This window comes from Miscanthus floridulus, chromosome 8, assembly GCF_019320115.1.
Source record: "Miscanthus floridulus cultivar M001 chromosome 8, ASM1932011v1, whole genome shotgun sequence".
Taxonomy (NCBI): Eukaryota; Viridiplantae; Streptophyta; class Magnoliopsida; order Poales; family Poaceae; genus Miscanthus; species Miscanthus floridulus.
The window spans coordinates 30,833,967-30,842,152 of NC_089587.1; the positions used below are offsets into that span (position 1 = coordinate 30,833,967).

The 8,186-nt window shown below is 41.3% G+C and overlaps 1 pseudogene; it reads left to right on the forward strand.

Annotated features, from left to right (window-relative positions):
* Positions 1-573: 573 nt before the first annotated feature.
* Positions 574-8,186, forward strand: LOC136468802 (uncharacterized; annotated as a pseudogene).

The following is an 8,186-nucleotide window of genomic DNA, read 5'->3' on the forward strand; positions in this document are numbered from 1 at the left end:
TCTTGGGCTTTAGAGTTCAGAGACTTAATCGCTGCGCTAGTATATGATGTGTGCCAAGTTTTATTTATTTTTTCTTTTTGACCTTTAGACCGCTTAATAAATTATAAAATTAAACTAAAAAATTGAGTCGCCCAGGATTTGAACACGGGTATCGGGGGCTAAGTTGCGGGGTCTTAACCATTAAGCCAGTAGGAGGTATTCGAAAGAAATAGAAAAGATAACTTACTTATGCTGGAACCGCTACACGGCAATCACTGTCGGTTTAAAGAATGACCCAGCAATGATATTTATACATCACTGTCGGTTTAGACTTATAACTGGCAGTGATGTACCACCATCACTGTTGGTTTGTAATTAGAACCGACAGTGATGAGGTCTGGTATAAAAGCCCGGCACGGGTTGAAATTATCCAAATTTCAACCCCGCGCCAACCGTTCCTAGACCCGCGCTCCTCTTCTTTGACGCCGATGCCCATGCACCACCCCACGCCAGAGCACCTGTCCACCGCCCCCCGCACCACCGTTCCTAGCCCTGCACTCCTCTTCTTTGACGCCGACGCCTGTGCACCACCCCATGCCGGAGCACCAATCCACCGTCCCCCATGCCGCCATTCCCAGCCCTGCGCTCCTCTTCTTCGACGCCGACACCCGTGCACCGCCCCACGCTGGAGCACTCTCCATGCCATCCACCGCCCCATGTCAGAGCACCGCCAAGGCCTTTAGGAGCATGCGAACAGCTGCTTTCCCACCCCATGGTGAGTGCGTGGCTCACTGCTAGCTAAGTGTTTGATGAAATGCCCCACAATTGTTGTCTTCCAAATAGCAGCCGATTCTTATTCGATTGAGTTATATGCTGTTACTCCTTGGTTTAGCTATCTTTGTATGTACATGCTATTACGTAAACTAGTTAGTTTTTCCCTAAAGAGATTATGCTACCTACTAATTTATTGAGGACCTAGTAATCATGGCCTTAAACTATTTAAGAACCATTGGTGTTATTTGCATGTTGTCGCAACAAGTTATTCCCTCGAGTCATAGCTAAGTGACCTTTTGCACTGTGTGTAGTCTAAGTATTTAAACATTGATCATCAACACCTCTTGACATAGTTAGATTGAATATGTGATAATGATATGAGCATATCTGTCTTGAATAGTAGTTGCATAATGTTATGATATCTCTGTACTTTGTAATTATTGTAAGCAATGGAAACTAGTAGTCAAAGGTACACGTTAATGACTATGGATGTCTTATTTGTGATGGTAGGGAGTGTTCTATTTGTGTAAGAGTTAGATAAGAATTTCTGCTCTTTCTTAAGCAATGATGGATTCTTGTCAAATGTGTACAGGTATAATCGCTGTAGGTAGAGTGTCAATTTATTTTGATGGAATGTATAGCATGCTTAAAAAAAGGCATCTATAGATGTTTGTTCCAGGAAAAAAAATTTAAAAACAACTTTTAAAATTGGCTCGGCAGCAGCAGCAAGTATGATTACTAAACCACATTAATCTTCGAATAATAAACAATCTAATTATTGAGATAATTTTTTATCATGTCAAGGATAAAGAACATTAAATATATTTAGTTTGCCCATATAACTTGAATAATAACTCTTGTTCAGTGAGTTACCATTACCACTTACCACATGCCTAATTTACTTAAATGTATAGGCAACCATGGCATGGTATGTAGTGCATGTTGGTCACATGCCTGGGATTTATCAAACCTAGGAAGATTGCTATGCTCAAGTCAATCGCTACCCTGGTAATTTGCACAAAAATACAATACATAAGTTGAAGCTTTGAGGGCCTACTATAGTAATCTGGCATACCTTGCAAACCATGGGAAACCAGCCTACTATGGTTCAATGAATGCAAACCATGACCATCTGCTGGCACTAAAGATCGAAGAGAAGCCACCCACCAGAGATGTGAAGATTAGGAGAATTGCTCCTTGGTCTTGGAAAGATGTCATGCTTTTATTATGGCTATGGTCATCGCTTTTCTTATTTGGAGGTTGATGTAGGCTTAGTTTCGTAGAATAGTAGGTGGACTTTGTTGTATGTGTTTAATCAAACAATGAATTTGTTCTAGTGAACATATGCTATTATTTGACTTTGTTGTATGTGGACTTATTATTAGACTTTGCATTAAACATATTATATATATGTGAACATATGCTATTAGTAGTTGTTCGCGGCCAAAACTAATCATGATCGTGTCACAGCCATGACTCATTGTCGCCTGTTACCCCGTCGCCAAAGAACAGATCGACAACAAGAAGTGACTGATATCGCTGAGACAGGAGAGCCGCATGATCCGACAAATGGTGATGGTGTCAATCAGGTCGGTGAGAACGAGCAGCCATGGACCCCGCCTAGCCTGCTCGATCTGGGTCAAAATGACCAAGATGGCCAGGTAACTTTGGTATCATGTGACTATGTAGCCACACACGCTAATCAATTGAGAGGGTCATAGCTTACTTGGTGTCTCTAGCAGGAGCCTCCGCCGGCCAAGGAGCTAGAGGGTTCGGGTAGCAGGAAGGCCAGATCCAAGCGAGGCGTGTCAAAGATTCCTGTTGGTAGGAATGCACACTGGCACATTACTGAGTTCAATGAATTTGAGGATCCACTCTCACCGCCTATAGCTTTGACCAAATACAAGACTATCCTCAGGTTACTTGTTAGGGACTTCATCCTGATTAAGTATAGGAAGTGGATTGGGAAAGATGATGACCGGTAAAGGGTTCCCGAAAGCGAGAAGGATTACATATGGGATGTCAAGATCCTAGAGTATTTCACTTTCCTAGCCGAGTATGATAGGGAGTTAGTCAAGAAAAAAGCAAAAGAAATCATGGGGACATGCTTCAAGAATTTCAAGGGGACATTGTACAAGAATTTTGTCCTCCAAAATAAAGAACCAAATTTTGATGGTGGATAGTTTAACAAGCAGAAGGACTTCTGGTAGGATTTCAAGGAATACAGGTTATCCGAGGAGTACTTAGAACTAAGCAGGAAGAATAAGGAGAATTCGCAGAAAGTGATGAATCCTCATCATCTCAGCTCTTGTGGCTACGCTAAAAAGATGCCAGAATTTGAAGCAGAACTTCAAAAGATAGATCGCCTTGCTGAGGAAGGCGTTGAGGTTGAGACCCCAATTGGGAACCCAGATTGGTATTATACTGTATGGGGAGAAATATACGGCACGCCGAGGACGGGAGCTTTAGCTCCTCAAATCAACCCATGAGTGAACTCATCCAGAGGATCTCCTAGGTAACTGAGGAGGTGAGGCAAGGGACTCACACTTCTAATAGGGAGAAAGACGTGCTCACCCAAGCACTCATAACTAAGGAGCACCCTGATCGCACTAGAGGAACCGATGTTGTTCCTTAGAAACTAGCATTCCCCCAAGAATCTAACACTTACCGGAGCTGCTCAAGGGGTAGAGCAAAACAGGATGCAGAGTATTTGAGAAGACAAAGAGATGAAAGACATAATGGAAGCACAGATTGAGGCGACCGTTGAAGCGTGAGTCGAGCAAATTTTGCTGTCCAAGGGGTCAGTAGTACCACAAAACCCTACTCCTACTGCCTTTAGCCTATAGTTTAGGGGTCACAGCAGCTGTGGATTGACCCCGCTCGATGAAGAAGAGGCGAATGTGCCTCATCCGGTGGATGACATCACTGAACCCATCAATGTTAGGTTGTACATCCATCAGGAATGGACAAAGGACAAGGTGGCGCTCGGCTAGGCCAAGCCTACAGGAGATGGGACAATTAATGGCTGCCCAGTTCCACTAGGGTATGCTCATGTCACCATTGACAGAATACTGAATAAGAAGTTTAACAAGATACCCATTGAGTACCCCGTAGCAGAAGACAGGCCAAAACTTGGTCAAAACAAGGGCTCTTAGGTGGCCTGGCACAAGCGTTTCATTAAGCTTGACCATGAATTGTCCTCTGATGATGAGGATGACTACGAGTCTTTACCCACCCACGATGATCACTCACCATCTCCCAGCAGAGATCACTCCCCTCCTCATCCGAAGCCATCACCCTCGAGAAGACAGAGGTCTCCTATTCCTCCTCGTCTGACTCCATCTTCATCAGCCCCAAGAAAAGAGACTCCTCCTCCTCCTCCTCCTCCACCACCATCTTCATCAGTGCCAGGAAAATAGAATTCTCATCGTCATCCTCCTCCTCCTCTACCTCAGCCCAAAACAAGATCAAGGACATCCTCATAGTTGTAGAAAAGGTCCTTGGATTCGGTCGCTAATGCTCCCAAAGTGGACCAACAGAAAAGAAAAAGGCCATTCAGTGGCAGCGTTACCACCTTGATGAAAGAAAAATTTACAGCACACATCTCGAAGGAAGATTGTGTTAGTTTCTTCAATCTATGTGCCTCACTGCCTTCGTATTTGTTGAAGTCCGAATTCGAAAGACAAACATAGAATAAATACGCTACAACAAGAGACAAAGAAATACACAATAAAGATTTAAGGGACATATAGAAGTACATCGAAGACAACCTAGGATTAACCATGGAAGAGACAGCGACCATCTATTATGATGTACAAGGGATGGCAACACCGGCAATGAAGTATGAAAGGGGCAATCTTTTGGTTCCCGATGAGGAGTATAAAAATCTGACAACATATATGCGCCAGTTGCATGAAGATTACATGGCTCAAGCAACAGAGATGGATGACTTTGGTTTTGAGGTTATTATCCGTTCGCCACATGTTTTCCATTATCCAGAAGAAGAGAAGTTCGATGTCGAGTGGGAGTGTTTGTTTCAGCTATACCAGAAACGCTCTCTCGATGTTCAAATGTAGACGCTATGGACTATGTAAGTACCCTACACGAACAATATTACAATTAACTAATCTCTCAAGACAAATTATTAACTTTTGAGCACTTCCCATGATTTTATGTAGGTGTATAGCAAAATTTTGCATTCTAAAGAACAAATGGGATTACATAGGCTTCTTGGACCCCTTGCGAGTCAATGAGAGGACATGTCTAGGCCTCTATGGATGTGACGTGGAAGACCTAAAAAAGAGATTGATTACTGTTTTTGATGAATTCACGATGAAGAAGAAAACCCACATACTTTTAGCCTATAACTGTGAGTATGTGTTCTCGGCTTTTAATTTTATGCTTCTTTTTCGTTAAGATTATTCGATAATTAGGATTATGTGATTGTAGCAACCATTTCGTCTTTATTTGTGTCAATCTTGCCAAAAATCTGATCGAGGTGTGGGACTCAAAGAAAAAACCATTTCATCATCTGGATGCACTGGTGGCAGTGCTAAATTAGTAAGCGATCCTAATAACATATTATTTTCTAATCACACATACCGCTTTCTAATGTTTTTCCCTTTAATGTTGCTCAGTGTCCGAAGAAGACATATCGGTGGGACGCCGATCCCATTCAAGGTTGTCAATATGGAGGGGAAGTACCTGTCACAGCCGGCGGGAAACAATGAATGCGGATTTTATGTAATGTGGGCAATGCTTCGCTACATCGGCGGGAAATCAGAAGAAGCCAATAAGTTGGTGTGTATAATCCCTATTTTATTTATGTCTGTTAATAATTCAACAAAATAATTTAATGTTCCTCTTTGGATATCATCTTTTTTGAACGACAGCGCAAGAAATATAACCACCAAAGGCTGTTAGACATAGAGATCGTTGCACTACAATCAGAGCTCGCAAAATTCATCTTAGCCGAGGTATTGGAAAAAGATGGAGTATTTTCCATTGCACAATCCGTGAGGTACAAGGATCAGTATGGCCTAGAGCGGCTCGCCAGATTATTGTAAGAAGTCTAAGAAGCATGTGTGAAGTCCAAGAACATTTCTTTTTTTATTTTGAGGGATCGAGATGTGGATAAGAACATTTGAATTATAATCGTAACATTTGTAATGTTTAATATTGATGGACCTGTCGTCTACGTAGCGTATATAAAGCGAAACCCGATTCCACGAAAAAATATAAATTAAAATCAATTATAAAATAATAAAATGCGAATGGGCCATCACTGCCGGTTAGCAACGAACCGACAGTGTTGTCTTGCAAAACACTACTAGTTATCAATAAACCAATAGTGTTGTCTTGCAAAACACTGCCGGCTTGAGCCATGAACCGACAATGTTGTCTAGATCAACACTGCCAGCTTGAGCCATAATCTGACAGTGTAGGCTTGCTCAACACTGTTGGCTTGAGCCAAGAACCAACTCTCTTGAAGCAACCATCACTGTCGGTTGGGACTACAAACTGGCAGTGTTGTTCAACTAGATACTGTTGGGTGGAGCCAGAAACTGACACTGTTTCCTGCAGATCAGTGTTAGTTTTTAAGAACCGACAGTGATGTCAACCCCTCATCACTGCCGGTATGCCACTGTCGGTTCAAAATCCGACAGAGAAAGGGGTTTTTGAACCGACAGTGATGTCCATATCTGGGGTAGTGTAAGATAGTATTTCCATGGGTATCAGGGGAAATATCAGCTCTGCTTGTAGCCTTTGCATACTTCTATAGCTTTCTAGAATCATATGGAAGTAGTGGAAGCTAAAATTTTCTGCCATTATATTCCTTTTATGCTTTCCCGGGGAAAATTGTTTCCACTGTATTGCTCCAAAAACAAGAAGAACCATATTGTTTGTGCTTTTAATAACATCATCTGAAGGATTTTAATTGACTCAACACTCCACATGTATAATAGAAGATACCATTTATAAGTGCCAAATGAAAAGTTGCAGTCTAGAATAGTCCTTAAGAACTGTTAAGTGGACAAAAGAAGAATGTGAAATTACCTTAGTTTCAATGTTCAAGTCCTCATTCTACCTCTTCAACAACAGCATGTGCAACCCATCTATACTTTGCCGTGCTAAGAGTGAAAACATTCTATATCCATTAATGTTATTTAACTCTTGCGAAGATGCTTTTTTTGGAAACAATGATTTCATATGATGGATGTTAGATGAGTACGAGGGTATTAGTCTCATACCTTTAATGCAATGATTTGATGATGTTTCTTAGGAAATTTGGTAAATAGTCCCATTTCTTACATTTTTGTTGTAAAGTACTTGTTATTAGATATTTTTGATGATACTTGTTTTTTTCCTTTGAAGGTGTTGGGATGGATCAAATGGGATCAGGTGTTCAAGTTCACAAAAAAGAAGAACACGCTATTGATTTGCAAGTGATACAACTGGCCGAAACATTGAACGTTAGCATGGAAGATGCCGAGAAGATCTACAGCGGTGAAAAAGAAATTCCCAAGGCAAAAGTCACATACGAGTATAAAAAAGGCAAAGATCTAATGGCCACGAAAAGGGAGATTAAGGAGTTATCGACTCCTATGCATAAATTGCATGATTATTACTTGGTTGATACTGTAAAAGCGGGTTGCGGCTCTTTCTGTGTTTGTATCCCCAAGCATTACATTTTTGAGAAAGAAGAAGAAGAGACCCGCTGGGTCGAATATGTGTCCTTGTTTCAGCTAGTCCAGAGGCGTGATCTCGATCTTCAAATAATGATGATGTGGACTATGTAAGTACCCTACCCACATGATATTATCTCAACTATGTCTTCAATATTTGAACATATCACTTGCTTATGTAGGTTGGAGGCAAAATATTGCTTAAAGAAAGGCCTACATCATATAGCCTTCTTGGACCCTGTGCAAGTAAAGGAGAATACATGCAAAGGCGTCCACTGTGATGTGAAAGATCTGGTTGATGAGTTGACCAGAATCTTCTGTCGAATCAAACATAAATCAAACATATTCCTAGCCTACAACTACATGTATGTGTTCTCGACCCTAACTGAGTGCTTATTATCTTTTTCAAGGTTATTCATTAACTAGGACTGATTTGCATTATACATTTGTGAGTGCAGGCACCATTACGTCCTCATAGATATCAAACTTGTAGAATCCTGTGTCAAGGTGTGGGACTCGAAGAGAGTGAAACTTTCTCAGATCAACGACCTACTCAAAGTGCTAAATGAGTAAGTGAAGCCAATAACATATAATTTTCTAATTACATGACATATTCTAATTTCACCGCATTTCACACTTTATAATGTGACATAGCGTTAAGGAAAATATGGATGGGGACAGGATGATTCAATTCAAGGCTCATTATATGGAAGCACATACTCTAGACCAGCCAGTGGCCAACAATGA